We start from the raw sequence: 14,172 nt of genomic DNA on the forward strand, positions 1-14,172 counted from the left end.
AAACAAGCTCACAATCTTCCTATTTTTTTTTTTTTTTCATTTAAAATTTTTTTTCCAAAATTTCTTTTTAAGTGGCAGAGTGTCTTCCAGTGAGAACGAGAAGACCTACTAGACAAATTCAAAAAGAGCCATAAGCACTTCTTACCCCCAAATTTTAATTGCAGTGAAATGCACATAATATAAAAGTTATCATCTAACTTTTAAAATTGTACAGTTCAATGGTACTAAATACCTCCTTAATGTGCAACCATCACCACCGTCCACCTCTGGAACTCTTTTCATCTGATAAAACTGGAACTCTAACCAGAAACAGTAAGTCCCCATTTCCCCCTCCCTCCAGCACCCGGTGGCCACCATTCTACTTTCTCTATAATCTTGACTACTCTATGTACCTCATATAAATGGAATAACATATTTGTCCTCTCGTGACTGCCTTATTTCACAAAAGATCCCCAAGGTTCGTCCATGAGGACAACCCCTGTTGTAGCATGTATCAGAATTTCATTTCTTTTTAAGGCTGAATAATGTTTTATGTATCTCTTACTTTGTTTTATCTATTTATCTGTTGATGGGTATTTAGGTTGTTTCCGTCTCTTGGCTGTGGTGAATAATCCTGCAATGAACATGGGTGTGCAAATATCTTCTCAAGATCCTGCTTCCAGTTCTTTTGGGTAAATACTCAGAGGGGGATCAGTTGTGTTTTAAACCATTTTCTGCTTTTCCAAATCCTGACTATCTTAGTCAGGTCTGAAGTAGCGGCCAAGAGCATGGCGCCTAGAGCGACTGCCTGATTTAAGTCCTAGCGGTCGCTCTTACAAGTTCTAGGACCTTAGACCAGTGACTTAATTTTTCTGACCTCAGTTTTCTCATCTGTAAAATGGGGACAACGATAGTACCTGCCTCAGAGGATTGTGGTGAGGAGTGTGTTCTATATAAAGCCCTACGAACACTGCATGGGGTATGGTGCGTGCAGCATGAGGTTCAGAGCTGCTACAGTTACTATTATGATTATTATTATTGGCATAATAATCTTTAGATGAGATGTACTCAGACAGTTCTCTAGATTGAACAGATAAGTTCAAAAAAATTTTTTAAAAAGAATCTTTGTAAAATTTTAAAATGATGCAGAAATGGCCCTACCAGCGTGGCTCAGCAGTTACGCATCGACCTAGGATCCAGGAGATCTTGGTTTGATTCCCAGTCAGGGCACATGCCCGGGTTGTGGGCTCGATCCCTGGTGGGGGGCATGCAGAAGGCAGCCGATCAATGACTCTCTCATCGTTGATGTTTCTATTTCTCTCTCCCTCTCCCTTCCTCTCTCTGAAATCAATAAAGATATATTTTTTTAATGATGCAGAAATGTAAAAGGAGGACATTTTTTAAAACATTCTTTTTTTTTTTTTTTTAAATATATCTTTATTGATTTCAGATTGAGGAAAGGAGAGGGAGAGGGAGAGATAGAAACATCAATGATGAGAGAGTCATTGATCGAGCCCACAACCCGGGCATGTGCCCTGACTGGGAATCGAACCCCGATCGCCTGGATCCTAGGTCAACACTCAACCGCTGAGCCACGCCCGGCCGGGCAGGAGGACATTTTTTAAAACCCTCTGTGTCAATCACAGGTAATTTTTATTATTGTTATTGTTATTATTATTGTATTTCCTTCTATACACCTTTTTATTTTACTGCTTTTACAATGTTCTCGTGAACAGTATGTAGTGGGCATTTTCTTATGGTACGGAGTAGCCTTCGAAACCTAATTTTAATAGTTTCATGATGTCCCATCATTCGGATGACATAATGTTGTAAGTGTTCTCTTTTGTTCACATCCAAATATATTCGATATATACTTGGTGGGGTGTTAGGTTTGAAGGGAATCCCTTGACATCTGGCTTCTCTGGGTAAAGAGGATTTAAGGTGAACACTGATGTCGCCATTGTTGTCATCGTTGTCAACATCACCTTCTTTATGTTTGCAAGTCTGTTATGGAATTGAGCACACCAAAGACCAACAGTTCAAAATTATTCAAGGGCAGCTGTCAGGCCAGTGTAGAGACAGAACTTTTGACCATTGGATCACAGCTCAACCTTTGAGTGGCAACTCTCTGAGCCCATCATCACTATACTTATTTAAACAAAGGGTGAATGACCGTCTGCTGGGGACAGCCCTGCTTTGGGTGGGCAGCAGGTTGAAAGGATCTCTAGGAAGGACCCATCTCTGAGATACTTAGATAAGCTCCTTCATGTGATACGGTGTAATGTAGTGGGAAGGGCCTTCATTCTTGATCAGAGTGGTTCAGTTCCAACTCTGCTCCTTACTCGCTGAATGACCTCCGCTCATTACCCTGGGCACCCTCAGCACCCTCCTGTGTGTGGTACAGTGGGTCTGACCGTGACATTATGAGAGCGGCTAGCCTGGTGCTTTCCACATAGCAGGTGCTCAGTAAGCCGACCTATCCTGTCTCAGGAGTGTCCACGTCTCTGTAGCTGTGTATTAACTTCGGCTGTCATTGGGAGTCTGGTCTCAACTGGAAGCTGGGGTGAGGGGTCTGGTATTTATGTTGGTTTCTGTCTGCCAGGAACTCTGCTGGGCACCTTAGCTTTATTCTCAAGGGTAATGCTGTCTGCAGTGTCATTCCATTATTTCCTATTGGAAGTGAAACAGCCTTTTCAAGGCAGTCACTTGGTTGGTGTTCAAGATAGTTATTTGTAAATCAGCTGTAAAGGGGTATCGTGGCACCCTGCCAAGTTCATTCTCATGCACACTCTTCCTCCTAGAGGCTGTGTATTTAAAACGGCATGGGACGCAGAAGAAACAGCCAATTAAAGCACTCTGGGTTTAAAACAGTTTCTGGTGTGAAATCCCTAGTCACACACATTCACATAGCCTACCCTGTTGGCTGAGTTTCTGGAATTATCCAACCATGGTAAGGCATCCCGCTGGAGCGCCTCCTGCTCTCCCTGGGAGAAAATTCATGCTGGGAATCCCTGCCCTCTGGTTCTCTGTGGCTTCCAGGAAAGCCTTTTTTGTTTAAACAAAGGAACCAGCCCACTGGTATCTGGGCGAACACAGGCTTCCTTCGGAGATGGAAATGATCCCAATCAAAGGGACAGTGGGTTTCTTTTTCCTTTCTCTTTTTTTACTTCTCTGCACAAGAAACAGCTAGTGACTTACTTGCAATGGGTCAAAGTGTAGACATGTGGGCATCTCTGCTCTTGGGGAGGTGTCTACTTCTGTCTTGGGGAGGCATTATTTAAAATAAATGCAGAGTAAGTGGGGAAGTGGGAGGTTGAAAGGGGGATGTATTGGGGAGCTATGGAGGGAATGGAGACTCACTGTTAGCACCCTCGGGACACTAAGCATCACCCGGTAAACCTCAGAGTCCCCCTCTGCGGGCTGGGTGCTCTCGCAAGTCCCTTACAGCCATGCAGGTCACATAAAGTCCTTTTTTCCCCCTGAGAACCTAGCTGGGCAGCCTGTGCTCCACGGGCCTCTGCTTCCACTTGGGGTTTTCACAGCATCACAGACCATAAAAGTGAGCTTGTTATTTCTGTTGTTGCCCGAATTCAGGATTGAATTGCAACCCTGATTGGAGCAGGGGATGACTGGAGGAAAGGCAGATCCTGTATGTTTGCAAGTGTTTGTGGACATGTGTTTATGTGTGTTTGTACCTGTCTGTGCATTATATTTGTGCATGTGTTTGTATGTGCATGCGTGTTTGTGCCTTATGCATTTACACGTGTCTTGTGTGTTTGCACATGCATGTGTTTTGTATGTATGTCAGTAGGTCTGTGTGTGAGTGTATGTGTCTGAACATGTGTGTATAGAGGTGAAAAGGGGGAGGGATCCCAGCCAATCCCTAGTATTCTGAAAGCCTGTTTATTTATTTTGCTCCTTTCTTGGATATATTTCTCCTCAAAGGAATTATAGGTCATAATTTCAGATTTTTGCCACTTGGTGATTCCCAGAGGAAGAGACCAGTTAGTGATCCGTCCATCACAGGTTACTGTGTCTCTGTGATTGACAGCCCTGGAGTAAGGCCACACCTGCCCAGCAAACCCTTTTGGACTCTCACTAGAGATTCTCCTTAGGCAGAGGCTTCCAGCCCATGTCTGAGCAGTCCCTCCTGTGGCATTCCTCCTAGCCAGGGCTCGGATCATGACAGACACTAAAACATGCTGATCGAGTCACAGAATGATTGTTTTCTTTTTACTTGCCTCTCAAAGAGAAGACTAATAAAGCAATAGTTTGGGTGGAGAGAACTCATCTCATGGGTGACATACACCTTTTGTGCAATTGGCAAATATAGGGTTGGGGTGTCAGAAAAAGATTGATGGGGCTTTTCTGAAAATACGGGTGGATACACAGCCTCCTGCTGAAAGGTAATCATCTAAGTGTTTCTTTTATTCAGATTTTATATGCATGTGACAACACCAATAGGAGAAAAAAGCTTCAAAAACGATCCATTGTATAGATGTACCACACTTTCTCTAATTATTCAAAATAAAAATTTTCTCTCTACCCTTATTGAACATTCACTGTGTGTCAGGCACTGGGCTAAGAATGTTACATGCATTATCATTCTCTTTTTAAAATGCTCGTGAGGATGTTTTTTCATTGATTCTAGAGAGAGGGAAAGAGAGAGAGGAAGGGAGAGAGAGAAACATCGATGTGAGAGAAACATTGATTGGTTGCCTCCCATATGTGCCCCGACTGGGGATCGAACCCACAACCTGAGTATGTGTCCTGACTGAGAATCGAACCCATGACCCTTTGGTGCATGGGACGATGCTCTCACCAACTGAGCCACTCCAGCCAGGACTGTCATTCTTATTTTTAGATATTTAGGTTGTATCCAGCTTTTTCTTTATTCTAAATAGTGCTTAGATGAATATCTTTGCACATAACTTTAGTCTGATTTATGACATCCTGTTTAGAGTGGATTCCTCTAAGCACAATTACTGGGCATGGAATTAAAACAAACAGTCTTGAAACACATTGCAGCATTGCTTTTGTGCCACATTAGACTCCCACACAAAGGAGACGCATGCCTGCCTATGCCTACTTCCTCCTAAAGACTCCAAAAAATCAGTCCTTTGTTGAAGTAGAGGCACCAGACAGCTGCATCAACAGAAGTCCCAGAAGTTAAGATAAACACCTGACAAAGTTTATTCCAGAGACTTAGGAGAAAGAACAGCAGCTCTTTTACTGGGTTTCCATCTGTTGTAAGTTGGAGGCATTGTATTAGAAAGGGAGACCATGTCTTTCTTCTTATGGAGCTGGGATGTTTTCAGGAGGGCTCTGGGGCCTGTCTCGGTTCACAACAGCTCTTCTTTCCTCCACTCTTCTCAACTTCGGGGCTTCCTTGGCAATCCACTCAAGCTGGTTGTGATCTGGAAGGAGGTAGGGTGGGGTCTTCCCCTGAGAGATGCCTGAGAGCCTGGGCCATGCTTGGGATCTGAGCAGTAGGAGGCCCTCTCCCTCGACAGGTTGACTGTGGTTCCCTCTCCCTCGGTCTCCCTGCCAGGCCTCCCTGTGGCATGCCCTTAAGCTTGTTGTCACCTTTTAGATGGGCTGTATGGATAGATGGGAAGATATATACTTGGAAACAAATCTGTGTATACGAAGAAACCGGAGGCCCAACTGGCCTTTGGTTTTCCTAGTGGAAATCGTGTTTTCTCCATCCAGACCTAGTTTAAATGCATGGGCTCAGTTCCATGCTAGCCTACAGGTATATATTGAGTGCCTTCTCTGCCAGCCATTGTCCCAGTCACTGGAGAGAGGACAGCAGACACACCAAGTCCTGCCACATGGAGCTCACACACCTTCCAGCCAGGAAAGAAACACTAAGGGAATGACTGCAGCCCCTCAGCTGGCCATAGGTGCTGTGTCCGGGAATGGAGCAGGGATGGGTGGTGGGGTGAGGGAGGTGCTGGCTTCCCTGGTGTGGTCAGAGAAGGGCTCTGGTCATTTCAGTAGAGATTTGAAGGAAGCGAGGGAGTGATATGGGAATGTTTGGGGCAGTCCCGGATGAATGTTCCAGGTGGAGGCCACAGCAAGCCCAGAGGAGTGGGAGTGTGTTTGGCATGTTCTGCGACAGCAAGGAGGTTGTGGGCAGGAAGGCATGAGTAAGGGGGAGTAGTTACAGGAGGGTGACTTGGGGCTGTGGAGCAGGAGGCACAGGGATGGCCCCATATGTCACAGTAAGGACCAGGATTCTGTGCCAGATGTACTGCAGAGCCCTTGGAGGACTGACAGCAGGGGGCGGTGTGATCTGATGTCCTGTTTCAGAGGCTGGCTCTGGCTCTGGTTTAGCAGTTGGCAGGGGTGGAAGCCTGGAGACCAGTTGGGAGAGGATGGTGGTAGCTGTGGGAGTGAGGAGTGGCCGATTTGGGAGTTCACACTGTATGGAGGTCAGATGCCATTTACCTTCAATCTGTCCCTTGGGAGCAGAGCTCTGGCCAATAGAGGCCCAGACAGCTCTTTGGCATCCTTCCGTTCCCCAGGGAAGAGTGGGAACTTCTAAAGTAGCCTGTTGCTCTTTGGAATCCTGACCTCCAGGTATCAATCACAGTTTTTAATGATCCCTGCATCCATCTCCTTTTGGAAAGATGACCACCTCTCACATGGGCACGAATCTTTCCTTTCAAGTTCTTTCTTTAGCAGAAAGTGCGGTGGTAGTCCAACGTGACAACCGTCAGTTTCTTTTCCTCCATGCCAATCCTGCTGCTGGGTGGGAACTTAAGTAAAAAACACAAAACCAGGAACCACCTGCTGGAGTTCCCCAACTACGCTGTCCAACCAGGAAACACTAAAGAGACAATCGTCAGAATGCCTTTCAGTGTCCCTCAGTTTCAGCACCTGTTTGACTTCCTTCTAGGGCTTTGCATTATTGATAATATTAGAAAAAAGGGCTGGAAACATTTCCCAGAGTAACAGGAAACTGGCCAGTGCTCAGGGACCATAGTTTTTGTTCCACCTGCCAGATGTGTGCCTCCGAACATTCATCCTTGCTGGAACTGCTTCTTAAGCTTTAACACGAGCCCTAGACAGCTTGATCCTAAGATGCCTCTCAGTTCTAACATCTTCCGATTCTAAGTAAGGGTATGAATGAGAAATAAGGAGCAGAGGTGCTGATGAAACCAATACTCTGGGCTTTGGGGAGAGATTCTTTCAAATGGTGGCCCACGTCTGAATTTAGGGCCAGCTCCTGGGTGCCACCCTTCATGGCTTCCACATTCATTATTTGCAAGATATCAGAAGCTGTATGACTTGTCTCATTCTGTAAAGGGGAGCAAGCTGTAGGCAGTGACAAGCACATAAATCTTCCATGCAAGGAGACTCATCTCTGATGGCTGCGTATTCTACACAGGGTCTAATTTGATCAGCCGTGTGTCAACCAGACTGTGTGCCTGGCTTGGATTTTTGAAACTCAGAAGAGAAATTAATGAGAAAAGGACAATTACCCACCCACGAGATGGCTGTTTTCTCCAGTTCCAGCCTTCTTTTTTCCTTTCTCCATTCCCTGTGTTGTTATGATTTATCGTCTTGCCTGTCCCTGCAGTGGCCTTGGTGTAAGGTTTTACTGAGTAAGCGAGTGGCTGGCTTCCAAAGGTGACAAGACAGTCTGAGTCCAGGCTGAAGCCAGGTCAGGTAAGCCCGATACCTTTCTCTCTTCTTACCTACAAGTTAACATGTTCTCCCAGGCATAGGAGGAGGGAGAGCCAGGGATTCACCTCTAGAAAGTCCCTTCCTGCTCTTGCTTTGTTTTCCTGTCCGAAGTGCTCCCGTTGCATATTGTTGTGAAATTCATTTGTATGTTGATGAAAGTGGCCCAAGTTTTCCAGAATGCATTCTTACTAGAACTCGAGGGTGTGCTCTACACTGAGGGGATTATACTATTTCAACTTAATCATTTCCCAGCAGGTTTCCAATCCAGACATGCATTATTGTTTCAGTCACTATGTGGTGACTGATAGCATTATTCATGCTGTGGTTGAAAGAACCCATGTCCCAGCAATTCTTTTCCTGCTGCGTTTATGAGAAGCCGTCCCTGGGCTCGGGGCTTTGTTGCTGTTTTGAGCCTGACATTGTTCTGGGTCTTTGTGTGACGGGCTGCGTGATGCAATGGGAGCCCTTCGGTGCTAGGTGACGCGGTCTGCACCGTCCGCGCTGGCAGCACTGCTGCGCTGGTGAACAGAACTAGTACTTTGTGTTTTCGGGTTAGTTCTCTGGCTTTGTTCTTGGAGCTGACCTAAATCAACTGGGCCAGTCAGCAATTTTCAGGTTCTTTTGGGAACTATTTCTAGAGTCAGCCATTGGAAGTAGGTAATGACAGAGTACCCAAGTATGGAGTACTAGGATGCTCTAGGGTACAGAGCAACCTACTATGTGTTTCTTGTTGGGTACGATGTCTTTTTTTTGTTAACCCTCACCTGAGGGTATTTTTTCCATTGATTTTTAGAGAGCAGGAGGAAGGGAAGGAGGCGGGGTGAGAAAGAGAGAGAAACACCCATGTGAGAGACACATTGATTGGTTGCCTCCCACATACGCCCAGACCAGGGCCACTGGGGCCGGGGATCGAACCCGCAACCCAGGTACATGCCCTTGACCAGGAACCGAACCTGCAATCCTTCAGTGCATGGGCCAGTGTTTAGCCACTGCGCCACTCCGGCCAGGGAGAGCACAGTGTCTTTCAAAGTACATGTGTACAGTAGGCGCCCTATAAAGAAGTTGACTACTTGGTTTAATCTTCCTCTTTGGTGAGGTGATCATTTTTAACTTGGGAGTGATGATGATGATGATGATGGAATAGTTTGAGAAGCCAGTGGCAGTGTCTGAGCTGGGTTCTTCCCTTGGCCCCATTCATTCTGTCAGCAAAGCCTGATCACCCTCTTATCTCGTATATACTTCTTGAGTCTGCCCGCTTTTCTCTGACCCACCGCCGTCACCCTCGCCCATCGCTGCTGCACCCGCGCCGGAACATTGCGTGGAAAATTCTCAGCACAGAGCCTGGCACATAGTGAGGGCTCAGTGAAGGGTAGAGGTAAGGTGTTTATCATGAGTTGAAGAAAGTGTGACATTTCTATGAAATAGTATTTCTTGATTGAAACATTCCTGAGATCCCCCTATCGCCTTTAGGATAAAAACCAACTTCCTTCCCAGACCTGCAGCTCTGGCCCCTGTGCAACTCTCCCAGCTCACCCAATGACATTTTGCCGTTTGCAATGGCACACCAGCCATGCTGACTTTCTCTCATTTCTGGACCCAAGAAGCTTCTCCCCAAGCCCCAGGGCCTTCACACATGCTCCTCTCTCTGCTCAGAGTTTCCAGCTCCTTGTCTCCACCTGGCTGGCTTGTTAGCTTAAATGCCACTTCAGTGAGGCAGTCCCTGGCCACTCTAGTAACTCCCCTCTTGTTATTCTGTCACTAACTCCTCTTGATTCCTTCATAGCCTCCATGACCTGAAATGATGTCTCTTCGCTTACTTTTTATTGTCTGTCCTCCCACTGGACCCGAGATTTCGTGAGGCCTGGGACCATGGCCATCTTTTCCCACTGTGTGCTTGGCACATGGTTGATGCTGGAAAAACATGGTCAGTGTTTGTTGAATGAATGAATAGAAAACTGCGTGCTAATCATAGTAGCCATATAAATAATAATGCTAATGACTGGTTAGGAGAATGGCCATCCTGTGCCAGAATCTAAATTTGTACTTTGTGTTCATTATCTCATTTAGCCATCTCCACAGTCCAGACAGATACTCCTCTGATCAGGAAATGAGCCATCAAATAGGCCGACTGGCGATTGCACCCAAGCCCACAGAGGGCTGGGCTGGTGCTTGATGCCCTGTGGAGATTAAGTAAAATCCCCCTCAGATCCAGGACATGGACAGGTGCCCCCCCCCCCCCCCCGTGGAAAGATGAGGGGTGGAAGGCATCCAGCGTGCACAGCTGCCCTCGGGCCTGTACCGTGCCCAGTACCCTCCACTTCCTGAGAACTTGGTTTTGTGCTCTGAGTTTGAGTGGCCAAGTCAGGGTGGGTAGAGAACAAGGGGTGACTCAACCATACTGCAATACTGAGTTCATTAAAATAAAGATAATGCCCTTCCTCAAAGGGATGTCAGTGTGGAAGTGACTCAGAGGGGGAAGGGCAGGGCAAACTGGCTGGCAAAGAAAGGTCATGCTTCCCATAGTCAAGCATCTTCTAGAAATGTCTCATTAGAAGACCTGTATGTTCAAGTCCTGGAAAGGGTGGAAGAGGGAGGGGACCAACTTGATAAAAGGATGTGAGAGCCCGGCCGGCGTGGCTCAGTGTTTGAGCATTGACCTGTGAACCAGAAGGTCATGGTTCGATTCCTGGTCAGGGAACATGTCTGGGTTGAGGGCTTGATCCCCAGTAGGGGGCGTGCATGAGGCTACCATTCAGTAACTCATCATTGATGTTTCTATCTCTCTCTCCCTCTCCCTTCCTCTCTCTGAAATCAATAAAAAATATTTTTTAAAAAAGAGAGAGGATGTGAGAGAAGTTGGGTGTCTGGGCAACCGTGGAGGAGTGATCTGAACCTACACAGTGAAGGGTGAAGAGGGAGTCCCTGCAGCAGGTATTTGGGCTCATTCCCTGTGCTGGGTGCTCTGGGACGGCATCACCGATGGGCTTTCTCTTCAGTGCCAACTGCTCCCTGCTTGGACGCTGCAGCCGCCGATCACCAGCAGGAGCAGCTGGCCTTGTCTGTGTCTGGCCGCTGCAGTAGCTGGGGTTACCATGGCATTTGCTTTGAGTTACAGCCTCTCCTGACTAACACCATACTCACGGGAATCTAGCGTCTTCCCTGCCTTCACACAAGGAAATCTTGCTTAAAATTAAAATTACTTTCTGCTACCTACTCTGTCTTTGGACTTAGACTGAGCTTCTTGATTCCTGCTGGTAACTGAGGGGCACCCCTTTAGAAGGTCAGGCCTGTGATAATAACAGCTAACATTCATCACTCCTTACTATCTGCCAGGCACTGTGCCGAAGCTCTTTCCACAACAACCCAATGATGTCAGTACTGTTTATTGATCTCTGTTTTATAGTTGGGGCTGTGGGGCCCAGAGAGATCATGTGAGGGGCCCAAGGTCACACACCTAGCAAGTGGTGGTGCCAGGAATTGAAACCAAGAAGAGCAGTTCTTGGACTTGCTGTCTTCAACTCTGTGCTAGACAGTGGGTGCTGCCAGAGTCAGCTGTGAGAGCCCGGGCTCCCAAATGCACCATCCTCCCTACTTAGGACAAGAAGCTCAGCTCTTGGCCTCTTCCATTTTTGTTGGCTAGTTTTGCTCAGTGGATGGGATTCACAGTGGGTCTGGCTGATTGGCACTCTTCGAATTCTTACCGGAGATGCCTGTGTCACACATCTGGCACTCCATCCAGTGTGACCCTACTGCCATCTCGAGTCACTTCCAAATATACACATCTTTTCTCCCCACCGGGATTGTAAGATGTTTATGAATAGGGCTTATGCTTTGTTTTTTTCCAGTTTCCCTCAGAGCACCTGACATGTTAGTAGGTGCTTAGAAATAAGTGGTTTAATGCCACTTAGCATGACTAAGGGACAGAGTAGCCTCCTCTTAAGTGGCAGCCTCCTACAGGTGGATAAAACTTGCAGTGGCCTGGTATTAATAAGATCTTATCTTTAGAACAACTGTGGTTTGCTTTGGCAACTGTCAAGCAGAGGAAAACATCACCTGTAGACTCCAGAACCTGCTTTCTGGTCATGTTTCTGGGGCTTGGCCACTTTGTGCAATTTTTTTTTTTTTTTTTTAACTGTATTGATTTCAGAGAGAGGAAGGGAGAGGGGAGATAGACAGAAACATCAGTGATGAGAGTCAGTGATCGGCTGCCTCCTGCATTCTCCTGACTGGGGTTCGAGCCCGGAACCCAGGCATGTGCCCTGATCAGAAAGCAAACCTCAGTCTCCTGGATCCTAGGTCCATGCTCAACCGCTGAGCCATGCCTGGCCGGCCACCTTGTGCATTCCATACTGGGCTCTTTGTGCTCTATCATTCCTGAGGTGACTGCTGTTTTCAGTAATCCTTTCAAATGCAGAACCATACTGAGCTCTGAGATTGGACCTGTTTTGCTCGGCAGAGCTTTGGGGGCTGATCTGCCAGGTTATTTTGTTTGGTTTTGCTGTGAGTTGATTTGCACACGTGCTTGTTTGAGAAGGAGCATAGGCTGTGTGACAGGTCAGAGGTGGTTGCTGGCCTGGTGCAGCCTTGGACAGAAGGGGGGCAGTGCATGCTTCAGAGGGTTTTTTTTTAATTTCCTTTCCCATTTTGGCCAAAGAATGCGCAGACATTCTTTTCAGCTTACCTCACCCTTGGCTTACCTTGGGTGAGGAGAGTAAAGAGCTAAATTACAGCCATCTGAGAGCTCCCTGCCTTTCTGGAGCTGAATGCCACTGTGGATCCCTTCCATTAGAAAGGGTTTTATGGGTTTTTCTTGGATCTGACCCCTTTGGACAAGGAATGCATGCTTATTACATGCCGACGCTGGCTGTGCTAAGGTACCGTTTGGCAGGAGAGAGAATGGAAGCCAGTGGCAGGTAAACAACCCTTAGCAAGCAATGACCTAATCCCCATGGTGCCATGGTCCCCCAGCAGATTTTTAAGACTGACAGGTCACCTCGGATCCTTTTTCCTGCTACCCAAGAGAGTGTAAAACTGTCAGGGCACCGTGGGCACACGCTGCACCAAATTGTGTGGCTAACAAACTTGCAAAAGAGAAAGAATGTCGGGTAAAAGTGGCACGTAGTTTCGGGTTCAGACATTCCAGGGGAGCATGCTGGCAAAGGCTAACTCAGTGGCAGGGCAAAGGGGTGGGCCATTGGCCTGGGTCTCCTCGAGGTTCTGGTACAACTTCTTTCTCAGTTCAGATTTCTCTGAGCCTCTGATGTGTACAGTGGATGCTGCTGAGAGCACGTGAAAGACTGAGATGTGCCGGGCCAAGAGTAAGCACGCTCCTTGTCAGAGCAGCCTGTCATATTCCTTCCTTAGACGCACACTCTCCAAGCAGACGGGGTCCCAAAGGGCTTCTCAGATGAGGATGGGGATGGCTTTGCTCAGAGGAGCCCCTTCCCCCCTTCACTGTATTTGGTTGCCGCAGTTTCATGCTTCAAAGGGAAGAGGAAGAGGTGCTCAGAGCACACAGAGGACTGGCCTTTGTGAGCCCAGAAGGGAAAGCAAGATGAGAGGGGCAGAGAGCAGACATATTCTCGCTGATTTCTGTAGCCAAAGGCTGATTCTCTGACCCAAGGGTTAGCACCACTGGGACAAGACTAGTAAGTATAGGGAGGGGACAGATATTGAAAATATTTGAAATAATTTATAACTGATATTACTAATCAGATGTGACACAGGCTCTGTTTTCACACTGGTTCATACTGCTATATGGTTATTGCTGCCATAACAAAGTGCCACAGACTCCAAGGGCTTAAATAACAGAATTTATTTCATCACAGTTCTAGACGCTGGTGGTCTGAGGTCAAGGCTTCAGCAGGATTGGTCTCTTCCAAGGCCTCTCTCCTTGGCTTATAGATGACTGTCTTCTCCCTGTGTCATCACATGATCTTGCCTCTGTGCATGTCTGTGTACTAATCTCTTCTTACAAGGTCACCAGTTATAGTGGATTCAGGTCCAGTCTCATGACTCCTTTCGGCTTAATTACCTGTTTAAAGACCCTGTCTCCAAACCTAGTCACGTTCTGAGGTACTGGAGGTTAGGGCTTTGACACATGAATTTTCAGGGACACAGTTTAGCCCAAACACTTCCTGTGTGCTTGGTGGTGATGGTCACCGTGGCCCTTACTGTGTACTGGAACTGCTCTCGGCCCTGTGTGCGGACCCTCTCCTCTGATCTGTGTGCTGCCTCTAAGAGAGTTACTGTATTTCCCTCGCTATACAGGAGAGGAAACAGAGGCACAGAGGACTTGAGGACTTTGACTCCAGCAGCCAGGAAGCGGCGGGGTTAGAACTTACACTGGGCAGTCTGAGCCCATGTGTTGAGCTTCTGCAGCCACTGGAGCAACGGCTTTCTCCAAGTTTTTCTTTGGAAATCATGTCACTGAGCAGCTTGGGGAAGGGTCCAGTTTCAATTCATTGAAAAGGAAATACTGAGGTGCTCTTTCACATT

The 14,172-nt window shown here is 47.1% G+C and overlaps 1 protein-coding gene and 1 non-coding gene across 3 annotated transcripts in view; one reads left to right on the forward strand and one right to left on the reverse strand.

Annotated features, from left to right (window-relative positions):
- Positions 1–14,172, forward strand: part of GFOD1 (Gfo/Idh/MocA-like oxidoreductase domain containing 1) — a 102,941-nt gene that overhangs the window by 55,756 nt on the left and 33,013 nt on the right. The gene's annotated exons all lie outside the window — the stretch shown is intronic.
- On the reverse strand, positions 78–140 carry LOC148092502 (U7 small nuclear RNA). Its single transcript, XR_015715080.1, has one exon. It is a non-coding gene; the product is annotated as a U7 small nuclear RNA (small nuclear RNA).

This window comes from Miniopterus natalensis, chromosome 9, assembly GCF_054644295.1.
Source record: "Miniopterus natalensis isolate mMinNat1 chromosome 9, mMinNat1.hap1, whole genome shotgun sequence".
NCBI classification, from domain to species: domain Eukaryota; kingdom Metazoa; phylum Chordata; class Mammalia; order Chiroptera; family Miniopteridae; genus Miniopterus; species Miniopterus natalensis.